The following is a 13,347-nucleotide window of genomic DNA, read 5'->3' as shown; positions in this document are numbered from 1 at the left end:
AGAAAGAAAGAAAGAAAGAAAGAAAGAAAGAAAGAAAGAAAGAAAGAAAGAAAGAAAGAAAGAAAGAAAGAAAGAAAGAAAGAAAGAAAGAAAGAAAGAAAGAAAGAAAGAAAGAAAGAAAGAAAGAAAGAAAGAAAGAAAGAAGAAAGAAAAGCTCTACACGCGTGTTGTGTGCATTCAAACATCTCTGCAATGGTATTAAAAATCATAAAATCCCAGCAAAACAACGACTCTCTTATAAAGGAAATCTGAGGAGTGCAGCGAGCTACGTGAAAGCTCTGTTTTCAAGGCAAGGCAGGATTAATTCCCTGCACATAGCAGTCAGTGTGTAGAAATTGCAAATGAACATCACCAGCAGTGCTGGAGTTACCGTTCTTAAATTAATATAGAGCTGGATTCTCTGCACAACGTGCAAATAGACATTTCTCAGCTTTAGAGGGGAAAGAAGATTGAAATTAACGTGTGCATATATTTTCCCCTAGTTTAATCCAAGAAACCCCTATCCTGGTGTAGCCTGTCAGCAGTGGAGGAATTTGGGGTAACACCCCCACGACCTGTTTTGTGGGTAAAAAATATCATCAACAAACCAGCATCAAAAGCCAGAACCGGACCCGACACCCGCACAGACAGGGGGTAAGCACGATTTGCAGCTCAGCGGCTGTGGGCTCCGCTGCCTGAGATGGCCCGGCCGCGGGGAAGCTCCGCGCCGGCAGCGCGGACGGGCGGCATAGTGAGCGGTGTCCCCGGTGAGCGCTGCCTCCGCGGCCGCACGCCGCGAACCGTTCTGGCTGGCCCCGTGTGCCGTTCCGGGCCCGTGCACCCCGGCTGAACCGATTCTTCCATCCCATCATCGGGCGTGCAAAGGGAGAAGGTAATACATCTGATATCCCGCCGTAAAGAGGGGAAGGAGAATGCTGTGAGCTGCAGGGTTCTTTCAGACACTTCAGAAATTAACGGGGGAGGGGAAAGGGCTAGGAAGGATAGATGCATTGGAAGCAGTAAAATAAAAACATGATGTGAAGATATATTTACTGTCATCTCAGAGCCAAAACATTCATGCTCCCACGCCTCTTTTTTCTTTTCTCTCTCTTTTTTTTTTTTTTAGCAAATCGGATCTTAAGTGATGCATTTTAATTATTTTAGGAAAATAAGCAAGAAGGCTCTTTTTCAGAGTCTAAATAAATAGCAGTGTTCTGTGCTGATGATATCTCTGGCTCGTGATGGCCTCATCTATCCAGCCACCACTGTGAGCTCTAAAAACCTGGGAAGAGTAGTGTTACTGGCAATTTCTGAAAGGAACTATCCATTATTTGTGGGGTTTTCTGAAAGAGAAAATGCAAAGAATTTTCTGACAGTCTGAGAGGTGAAAAAGGGGCCAATATTTTACTAAGGTTTCATCTCAGAACGATGAGTACCTAAATCTCAGTATTGTTTGAAGCCTCATGTGAGGAGCGATTTTCCTTATTTTTCAAATAGTTATTTCAACTCCTTGAAAGTAGTGGGGAAAAGATACATATTACCCTAAAAGATAAGGGGCTGAATGCCTTGCAGTCTCTGAGATCAGCTTGGTGATTTCTTTTTCTTCTTTGTCCCCTACCCACCCACCACCACCAGCACAACCACCACAGCCACCACCACCCACCCCGACTTTGATCTAAGCCCTGACAACTTTCTGCATACGATGTGTCCCTAATCCTCAACAGATTGCACAAACCTTCCTGAAGGAGACTGACATTCAGAAGAGCTACTCTTTATTTTGGGATAGGGGAGGAAGATAATACTGCCTTCACTTAGAAGTGGAATCTATTTGAGTGAAGTCAGGAAAAAAACCCCCAACAAATCCAGAAAAGGAAAAAACAACACCCCCCCTTCCCCCCCCCTCCAAATCTCAAACAAACAAAACGAAAAAGCAAGTGACAAACATAGCAGAAGAGAGCCCCTTTAAGTTCACGTTTAAAGAAAGTCATGAATCAGTGTATAACAATAGTTGAGAACACTAAACCAACACACTAGCAGCAGAAAACACTAGTCATAATCTCCCTGTTTAAAAAAATCAAATCGGTGGTGGGTTTCAGTTCTTTGTTTGTAGAAACACCTAAAATATTTATGGTCAACAGTGCTTATTCCACAGTTTTCTCTCCAAATGAGATATTCTTCCTCATCCTGAGTAAAGATTTTCATAATGTTTTTGGTGCCCCTCTTCTCTACGCCAACTTCCATTTTGCATAGGGTAAATTCTGTCACTCAAACACTGCAGCCAGTTCCTGACAGCTTAAATTAACTCAGTGTAAAGTGCATTTTACCTATAGGCAAACTCTTTTTTTCCTCTTTGTGGTGAGTTTGTATTGCATCTTCACGATTCATCAATGGAAAGCCCAGAGTTGTTGCTTTGAAGGCTGTGCCATTAGTCTGAGTGGTGTTGAAACTACAAAAAAGGTGGAGAAAGTAGGAAAAGTCATGTTTTTTGGTTCCTGATTAAAGCAGAACAGCAGCATCAGAAACAGCAACATTAAGGCAACATCAAGTAAAAAAAAAAGGTAGAATGAAGAGGAAAGAAAGCCTAACAGCAGCGAAGGCAAATGAGTAGAAATTTTTTACAGAATAGGATGGCATTATTGATTTCCAGCCTACATAATTCCTACCCTGAAGATGGAGCAGGCCACAGCTTGCAGTACCCAAACACATGACAACAGAAAGTAATGCAAGTCTATGGATATCTGAGCGTTGTCTCTGTTTTGCAGCACATGAAACTACATTTGTCAATGTCTCTAAGAATTTTCTGACATGTGCCCCTATAAGCAAAGCAGAAAAGTGCTTGCTGCCTTGTTTTCATGTAGATCCTAAAGATATCCAGACTTCCCCTGTACGACTCCACCACGATCCTTACTGAAATTGTGAAATACTGTTTTTGGTTTACAGGAAGAAACTTGAGCATCAGGATCTGCATGAACAAGGTATGTACAAGAAGTATATGTTAGAACGAAGTGACCTATCTGCCTTACTGCCTTCAAAGAACCACTTCACCCTCTCTTCCCACAATACAATAGAGTTCCTGACACTTCCATTTTCACTCCTGCTTCCCAGAGCCCATTGAATTTTTGCCTCCTTGCCGGATGGCCCTAGATTATCACTGGAAGAAACAGACTAACACTAAAAAGCTGTTAAAATAAAGTTTAAATATTCTTGAAATGCTCCTGGTTGATGAAAAATGATGAAAAAGATTTGTAAGATTCTTCAAGTAAATGCTGGATCCCCACAAGTCTAATCATTTGATGCCAAGTTTACAAAAACACCCTCTAGAGAATAACGTAATATGAGGAACATCCTTTCACTGGCAGGGAATAGATCACCTAACAACATGTTTCCTCTGTAAATTTTCAGAATTTATTTCAAAAAGCACGTGCCAAGTTAGATATCAGCTTGGTGAGTTCATTTAAAAAATCAATTATTTCAGATTTTTCTGAAATATTTAATTGAAGTTGAAAAAGAAACTTCAAAGAAAAATATTGATTTACAGTGTTATCATTACACTTCAGAAACAACATTACTGCCAAGAAATGGAGTTTTTCAATCTTCTTTTAGGACTATTGGTTAGGAATGACTTTGAAGCTTCCTTCTGACATCTAGAATTCATTCACTACCATGAAAAGTCTACTTGAAGTTTGGAGGAGCCAAAAATCTCATAACTAATTAATTAATGAACTGGTAGGAGCTGTATAAATTACTGAAGTTACAAGGCAAAAGATCTATTTTGTTTCTTTTTGTGATGCTAACCTACTATTTAAATAGCACAAAAAGCACTGCTCCCTTTGCCCACATTTATCTTCATGAAATAATCCTCAAATCTGGATGTATGTATGTACTTGTTTTTTATTTAGTAATGACAGGAGCTTCTTGCCAATTGCATTATTTGTTTTGTTTATTTGCTCATTGATAACAATAAGTCTTTTGGGGCACAGTATCTGCTTTTTGCAAGATACTTAAACACAGCACCTTGTAGAAATTTCAAATGTTTTCTGCATAGTTTATATGCCCTGTGGTAACTGGTTTCATATACTGAATGAGTACACTTGAATAACTTGGCTGATGATATAGAGACTGTTCTGTATAACTGTGTATTTTTCCTTAAATAGGACAACCTTTCATGCCATGTAGGGTCTTGAGTTTTGCACGTACTGTGTGCAACAGGAAGTCTTGCATAAGAAGCAGAGACCTTTCTGTATGCAGACAGAAGAAAACTTGCTCCTGATGTGTGGCAGTCCTCTAAGTGACATACTTTTTGAGGATAAGAAAGATGATTTTTGTTTACTCCTCTGCACTGAAACAAGGCTAGTGCTATCAGCATGTGGGTTCCATGCAAAGCCTGATCTCAGGTTCTGTTTTGCTTTTCTGCTCTGCTACTGTGAAGTAAGTTCCTCTGCTCAATGACTGAATCTGTAGAAGCAGCTGTGTTAAAGCAGGTTCTGTTGGCACACGGGCCTGAACTAGCTTTCAGAGGGAGATATTTCAGAAGCCACCTCAGGCTGTGTCAGGCTGGAGTTTTCAATGTTGAGCTTTAAAAATTCTTCTCTTCATGAAGACATGAGTTGAAAAGGACTATTGAAATACTGAAAATCCAGAATGCTGCAGAATACTGCAGTCCAGAAAGCCAACTATGTCCTGGGTTGCTTCAAAAGAATGGTCAACAGGCTGAGGGAAGTGATTTTGCCCCTCGACTCTGCTTTGGTGAGACCTTACCTGGAGTACTGTAGCCAGCTCTGGCATCTCCAAAACAGGAAGGATGTCAGTCTTCTGGAGTGAGTTCAGAGCAGCACCATCAGGATGATTAGAGGGATGGAGCCTACAAGAAAGATGGAGAAGGACATTTTACAAGAGCATGTAGTGACAGGACAAGGGGTAAAGGATTCAAACTATAAGATAGTAGGTTTAGATTAGACAAAAGGAAGAAATTTCTACTGTGAGGGTGGTGAGGGACTGGCACTGGCTGTCCAGAGAAGCTGTGGATGCCCCATCCCTGAATGGGTGCAAGGCCAGGATGGATGGAGGTCTGAGTAACCTAGTCTAATGGAAGGTGTCTCTGCCCATAGCAGGTGGTTCAGAACTAGGTAATCTTTAAGGTCCCTTTCAACCCAAACCATTCTATGCTTCCATGAAGTCCTAAACAATTTTCTGTTGCAATGAATTATAGTAGAAAATATAGTATGTCTTCAGGACAAGGAAACAAGAGGGGAATTTGTCACTGCTGGTCTTGAAAATAGGGACCAGAGAGCAAGACAGTCTGTCCTTCAGTGAGGGGTCCCCAGGAGCACAGTAGGCAATATTTGCTTTTGTTTCAGGTTTTAATGTTTCGCGTTGGTAAGTTCACATGTTGAACCTTTCTTCTGGATCCCTAAGTATCTAATATATTTATCTGCAATTTGCCTATAGGTGCTGTAACTGGACTAACATTTGTCACTTCAACTCCAAAGTCCATTGTGGGTTGAAGGATTACACTGAAAAGTGGAAAACCAAAGGCCTGATATCTCATTCTAACAGTATTTTCAAATATGCATAATGTTACTGGCCAATTGGGCCAAACCTCAACTCTTCCCAGGACTTGCATAAAGCTGGCTGGGATGGTCTGTTTTAGGCTGCTGCATATTTTAAAGCCTAAACTAAGAGAAAAATCTTTCAATTTAATAAAAAGTGCTTTGAAAGTTGCTAAGCAACTTCTAGAAAGCTTGTTTTTTAAGAAGTCCACTTGTTTGTTTAATTTCAGGGAAAAGGTTGCATGTGGTTATCTAAGTTGCATAAATCAAAAGAGAAATACATAAAGGAAATAATAGGACATTTCAACCTTTTCTTTGCTTTCTAGGTTTTTTCAATTAAAACCCCCTTAATGGTATTGTGAAGTTTTATCTAGTACTAAACAAATGTTATTTATGTATAAAACTTCAGCAGATTATTGACTACACAAGAACCAAAGGAAAAAAATTAAACAGGTTTGTCATGTGGTATGTGTTTATCTTAACCTTTCTTCTTCAAAATCTTATCTACTAAGTACTTTTATCAGACACTAATTATACTCCCTCTGAAAAGAATTTCTCCAACACCCTTCAGTGCCTACACCCTTTAATCATATCTCATTACATCTACCTAATCCATCTCTTTTTCACATTGCCAGGGCTCATTAATAGTTTTAAAAGCCAGTTCTGGATATTATCTTTCCTTTCTATAGAAATATAAATAATACCAATATTATTTTATTTCTAGATTACATAGACAGTTCAAATTAGATCAAAAATTGTTTGGCAATATTGGGATATATTCTGAAAATAAATTTAAAATGTAAAATAGAACAGCAGTAGAATGCTATGTCTTTTCCCAAATGGTTGTTTTTACAACCTATTTTAACAGTGGATCTGTGATCACTTTGAAAGGAAGCAATCCTTGACTAAAATTTAGCAGATAATGCACTTCACAGGTATTTTATAGACAATACATGTAGCACCTTATAAACAGTGTGAGTAATCCAAGAATCTCTACATGACTGTGAAAGAGAAAAAAAAAAGGAAATGATGTGGTCAACAAATGGCTTTCCTTTATCCCTGTACTGTGTGTATGCCTTACAACAGTGCAGTGTGAAAAGCTTATAGAAAATGTCTCTAGCATAAACGAAAGTGAATTGATGCCACAAAATGAATAACTGGTGTCAAATTTTGCCTTTTTAACCTGTTTTCCAATGTAACCAGCTATAAACTTCTCTGCTATTCTTACACTTTAAAATTATTTGTAAATTACTTCAATGGATAATCCTCAACATACAGAACCTCCTGTTTGTTTTGATTTTTGACAATTTGTAACCTACATTGTGTTAATTAATTATGATATGTGTGTGATTAACTTCTGTTTCTGTTCCCTGTTTTCAGGAAGGTTAGGTCTACATTATGGTAGCTTGCCTTAGCTGAAAATCTGAGTAGAGACATAAAATCATGTGGTACTGGTTTATTTTCAAAAGTCTTAACATATCATGGTCATGGCTTTGGGGTAAAACCAGTTACCAGCTTTCAGCTAGGAAGATCATTTTCTTTCGGATCTGAGTGGAGGGACCACTAAGAGGGTTTTTTTTCTCCTTTTGTAATGAATAATATAATTATGTTCTGTGCATTATCTGGTAGTTTTATTTAACATATTACAATTATTACTTCAGGAACCTGTGACATTTTTTCTCAACTTCTGACACACCTTAATTCTAGATTTTTACTATAAATCCTAGATTAAGTTAATCCTATGATTTGGGGAAGCTTGCTTTTTTTTTTTTTTTTTTTTTTTTTTTTTTTTAATAACCAAGGACACAGTTTGAACATACATCTGCTCACAGTGAATTCCTTAGAATAGGAAGTGCAGCCACAGCTTTCTGAATTTCAGGGAACTTGGGTTGACCAAGACAACTTGGTATCATTGTTGCATCTATTTAATGCTTACCTGCAATTGAAGGGGCAGCCTTATGAATTCTTTCAGTTCCATCTTCTTATCCAGCAATGTAAAATTCAGACTATTCTTTTACTCCTTAAATAAAAAAAAAAACTTGGTAAAAGTCAGTATAAATGTGAAGTAAAATATATTTTCAGGCAATATAACTGATACCTCATACACATATAGTCAAAATAACTGACATTATTCAAAAAGCAATTGAGCATAATCCTTTGTGAATGTAAGGTACTGGTTTACTATGTAAGTACTGCTCCTTTTCACTAAAGAGTTGATTTATACAGGCCAACACAATGCATGCAGAAAAATGTAGATATAAAAATACAATCAAGTGGAACTTTCTTTTGGGACTACTAATGAATTCAAGCTGAAAAATATTTTTATGTGATACTTTTTACAGACCTACTTTATTGTTTTCAAGAAGAAAACAGAAAATGTAATACCTAGAGCTAACCTAAGGGCAATGTAATTTTTCTCAGTCTGTGAAAATAGGTATGATTTGAGATGCCTTTTTGTTTCACATTTGAAATAAAACAAAACTCTGAAACATTTTTTATGTAATAAAATTGCATATATCTGTTTTGGGGTTAAAAATATTGAGGTTTTTTTGTGTGCATGTATTTCTCTTTCTAGTCCTTTGTTTCAATCATTAGGAAATGGCTAAATAGACAAGCCAGGAACATTCCCATTTTAAACATCATTAAAACAGACACATTTTTATGGTACATTTTGGCTTCAACGGAAAGACATATTTAGATGAGAGAAAAAAGGGTCAATTAAAGTATAACTAGTTATAAATCCAGTCAAACTGATATTCATATTGAAATTTGAACTAATATTTACATGATATTTTTCTAGAGATTCTTGAAAACAAATAATTTGAATAGATCCGAGTAATGCCAACCTTCTCCCTAACAAACAAGGATCTTCCAGTGCAGTAAGATAGGTTTGGGCTTCACAGGGAATGGGAAGGTGTGGATATTTCCAGTACTTTCTCATCCATGCAGTCTCTACCATCAGATTCGTATTACGGTCACTTCAGGGACTATATCTAAATGTTGTTGAGGTTTACTAAGGACAGAATTCCTTCACAGTCCTCATTAATGCTTTCCTTTCTTTCGCTATCAGTTATTGTTTTCTTTCTTTTTAATATAACAAAGCTTAATGTTAGCACTCTGTAAAAAGAAATAAAAAAAGAAAAGAAAATAGTGTATTTTTTTCTAGTCCTGCTTTACTTATTGTTTGGCATGGATCAGAATCTACCATTGACTGGATTTTGTCATGGCCAGTAGGACTGTTTAATGGCCATAGGATTTCTATAGACATCATTGTCTTCAGAAATCAGTGCAGAATGTTTACAGTTAGTTTTCCATTTGCTCAGCTGCAAATATAGGGCACAGGAAATTGCTAAATCAGGAATAATAAATTACTTGGAAATCCTATCTTTCTAAAATAAGCCATTTTCTTGTCACTAAAAATCTGTGTAAAATAAAGGGAAATACTGACCCGTAACAAGCAATCCTTGTGGAGATGTGGAGAACAGCTTATGCTCTTTGCAATTAGCAATCAAAACCAATCCCTGCCTTTAGGAGAGCACGTTCTACTAATATGAACAAAATCTTAAATTAATGAAATATCGTTATATTCAATTTTATGATTTCAGAATGCTCTGATGATTGGTTTAGACATCAACTTTTCTAAAAGAGAGCATAAAACATTAGAACCCAAGAAGAAAACTTAACTCCAAGATACAAGATAAAGTTATAATATTGCATGAAAGACTCATTCAACACTCGTTCTGTATTCAGGAGAGTTAAGAAGGTGTTCTATGTTTACAAGCCCATTTATGTGCTTGCTCTTCACACAAGGGATGAATCAACATAGGGCCCTGAAAGATGGATTCTTCAAATTTGTGAGTGTTGCAGACTACCAAATGTTATGTCTACCTACATTATCTACATGTATTTTAATAAAATGAAGTTATTGGATTTTACAGTACATATTGCAATAGACATAGAATTATGATGTTTCTTGGAAAGGACATTTTTTCAGATGTAAACTAACATTTGATTCGCATTTTGAAACCATAAATTTTGGTTTATTGAGGTTGAAAAAAAGAGGAGGAATGAAATAAAGGAACAGATATTATGGCAGTAGAAGTAGAGTCATTAGTTAAATGTATAACTTGAATCAGCAAAGCATTTTACAGATTAAGTGGAACAACTTTCTAACTAGAAAGATGCATTGCAGAGAAATATTGGAAGGCTACCATGAAGGCTTTGTCTGTTACTATTGTTGCCTCTTCAATCCCCTACTAATCCATTGCTTTTATTTATCTGTTTAATGATGTCAGCTTAGCCCTGTACAGAAACATAATAAAGTCTGCTCACCTTTCTCCTCAACAGGCTTCATAGGATATATTAGCAAATGTGAATAGTTGCTTTTGATTTCTTTATATCCTGTGTAGAATGATGTATCTTGATAAGATATGCCAAGGAAGACTCTAAGGAGATCTATTATCAGGAAAATGAAAAATTCATCTTTGTTAACCCATATACATTTTTTCCTCCCTTTTAAATTAATGATTCAAAATCATGCACTAAACTTCATTAACTTTCTTCATGAATAATTCCACTGACATCTAAGCAATTTCTGTGTGAGAGGGTGAGAAGACTTGTCCTTTTATATTGCACTTGCTAGTATAAATGCAAATAAGTTAGAAGGAACTGGTCTACTGTCCACATTTGACAAAGGAACATAATACCTTTGATGTTTTTTGAAGTTTTTAGGTTGCTTAAACAATGTTCAACTTAATTGTGACTGAAAATATTCTTAGTGAGCAAACTACACCCTGTTATATATGTTGGGTAATGATACAGAGAAATGGTATAATATACTCAGCTTAAATCCCTGAGGAGTCACATTAGCTACAGTTGGAATAAAATATGAAATTTTTTTTAAAAGAAGGGAAACACTCTCATCTCAAACAGTGACATTTTTTCACTTCAGTATAAGCTTAATTTTAAGTCAGTTATTAAGAAAAAAAATCAGATCTTTAATGATCAAAACTTGCCAGTGGACATTACTTAGGGTTTGTTTTAATTTCTTGTTATCATTGGAGTAACCATCTTGAATAACCATATAAGTTTAGCTATAGTTATTTGTTAAAACTATATCTGTTAATTTTTGTTCTTTGGTCAGACACCAGCTAAATAAGCAAAGTTTTTCTTTAGCAAAGAAAGGCATGTCATGATGTAACTTTAAAGTTAATTAACATTCATTGGTAAGTCATTTAAGATTGTATGTAGGTTGACTTAAATACATTTTTCCAAAAAATTATTATATTTTTCCATTTGCTGCATTGTGGATTTTATGCTTAGCATCTGACATGTTTTCTCAACTACTGCTTTTTAATGAAAACACAAAAGTACTCCAGGGAATGTGATAAAAGCAAAAATTCTATGATCTCTGCAAGGTAAATGACAGCATGGAAATTGTCACATCTGGATCAAAAATATTTCATCTATTTACCTAAATAACTATATCTAAACATGGATAATTGGGATTTTATCTCAGCATATGTTTCCTTTAACAGCTTTTCCTTTTACACTGATAATTTCATTTGTTCATAAACATTTAAATGATTATCTCTTGCTTTTCTCTAATTCAAACAAATAAAAGAGGATTTGAGATTTTTTTTGTGTGTATGTGTCTCATCCATTTTTTTATTAACACCTTGAAACCTTTGTCTTCCAGGGAAATCATGGTAATTTAAATTTATTAATGATATACATGTAGAAAATAGCAGAAATTGCTTTTGAGACAACAGAATATAACCAGCAAAAATGCTGATGTGACTGAAACTTTAAAAATAATATATGTTATTCAATGTAGGCAAAACTTTTATTAAATGGACTTTTTATGTGAACAAACCATTTGAGCTCAAGCATTGGTTCTGTGTCTAGCAACAAAAATAAGCTTATAAAATATAGGGCAGATTTGCTATAATGCACTTGTAGAAACACAGTATTTTAATTCAAAAGTACCTGAAAACCTGTTAAAATTGTGATCATTTAAAACACACTTCATCATAGAAATAAATTGTTCTAGGACTTTTGTAAAACTGATTTAAATATTTTAGCCAGCTTGTGTGGGATTTGAAGCAAGAGTTATCAAGGGAAGATACTTTTAAAATTATGTTTATTCACTCTTTTCAATTAAAAAACCCTTTTTAATAATTGTAAAGACAGAGATAAATATTTTGTTTCAATTCTAGTCACATGTCCTGTTTTGATATTAAGATAATCACACCTCCTTGTAGAGCTGAAAATGTTTTCCATAAATTTGGTCACAGGTCCTACTATTCAATTAATATAATCATACCTTCTTTTTCTGCTGAAAATAAAGCAGTTGTTTAATTAAACATGCTGATTGTTTATAATATAATGTTGCAGAAATACTTGTTGGAAAGAAGGGCTAAAGATTTATATCAAACATTTCAATCTGACAAGTAAATTACATTTCCTCTATCATAAAGAAAGGTAAGGCAGGAAAATGGTTGAAATGTAAGAGTAAGTAAGGTTGTTGTACTGAGGAGAAGCACACTTGTTCTCATTACTTGGAGATATGATATGCATCAGTCTACAAAGGTGACCTTTTACACTCTGGAGATTCAAGCTGAACATTTTACCTTCTTAAAATAGGGAAAGAGACATAATTTTGAAATTGTAACTTTATTTTAACAACTAATCAGTTCGGAGATGAGAGAAAAAGTGTGAGATTTTCGATTTAAAAAGTGAACAGAATGTAGTATCTGTATCAATGTCTTTAATGAAAGCAAAAAATGAAGTTTTCTCTAAGGATCTAAAAGGGCCTTCTTATCCTCATGTCTTTCCCCAATCTCAAATTATGATACTGTGTATCTAAAACTTGAAAGATGCAGGCTCCAGTATTGAAACTGGCATGAGCCGAAGCTTATCCCTTCTCCTATTGGAAGCTCTGGTGCTGAAAATGAAGTAGTTCACAGTCTTCAGGATTTTATTGAAGGAGTCTAGTGGTTCTTTAAAGAAACATATATTAATTCTTGTTTTTTTTTTTTTTTTTTTTTAAATGAGAATGTATTTTCAAAGGGGAAGGGGCTTTAACCAATCTATGTTATCAGGATATGCAGTTGATCTTCATATCTCCCTGTCTCAAATCCACAAGCATCTCTGATAATAGATTATTTGAGAGGAGGCAACAGTATCAACATGTAATATGAATCTTTTTTAAATCCTGAAAGACTGATGCATTGTGCTTTCACAAGTCAGCCTAGGCAAAATGCACGGACTTGTCTTGGTAACTGAAGAAAAAGAAAGTTTTGCTGCTTCTATCATGTAATTAGCATAACAGAATAATAGAAAAGTTAGCTGCAATGATGATTTATGCCTACTGTTCAGCGTGACTTTGCATGGGCTTTTATTTTTCCCTTGTGGGCCACAAGAATGAAGATGGGTATGATTTTTGCAAGGGTGAAATAGGTTGTCTGTCAATTGGGTTTGGCGACAGTCTGTCTGCAGGCCGTAAGATGATCTGCATAGTGCCAGAGGAAAGCAGGCAGAATTCCTGGCTTGCAAGCACAGATATTGATCTACCTTAGCCACCTAAACAATGCCTCACCTGTTTGCCTTGTCCATACCTTATTTTACGCAGTCTAATGCTTGTTTTGTTTGACTTTTCTTTTATTTCTGTGGATCTGAGCTTTGATACACTTTGGGGAGTACATAAACACAGTGTTGTACTTGAACATCACCATCCTGCAGAATAATCTAGTGGCTCTGGACCACCCCTCCCTGCATGAGAACAGCACTGTTATTGAAAATTATGAGTGAGCAACTA

General features: G+C 35.8%; 1 long non-coding RNA gene across 1 annotated transcript; it reads left to right on the top strand.

Annotated features, from left to right (window-relative positions):
• The first annotated feature begins 84 nt into the window (after positions 1 to 84).
• LOC139673060 (uncharacterized) lies at positions 85 to 11,077 on the top strand. The gene is made up of 3 exons (XR_011698038.1): positions 85 to 871; positions 2,920 to 2,954; positions 4,134 to 11,077. It is a non-coding gene; the product is annotated as an uncharacterized lncRNA (long non-coding RNA).
• The last annotated feature ends 2,270 nt before the right edge of the window (positions 11,078 to 13,347 follow it).

Source organism: Pithys albifrons, chromosome 6 (assembly GCF_047495875.1).
Source record: "Pithys albifrons albifrons isolate INPA30051 chromosome 6, PitAlb_v1, whole genome shotgun sequence".
In the NCBI taxonomy this organism is placed as follows: Eukaryota; Metazoa; Chordata; class Aves; order Passeriformes; family Thamnophilidae; genus Pithys; species Pithys albifrons.
The sequence above is the reverse complement of the archived record's forward strand: the minus strand, read 5'-3'. Positions and strand labels throughout refer to the sequence as shown.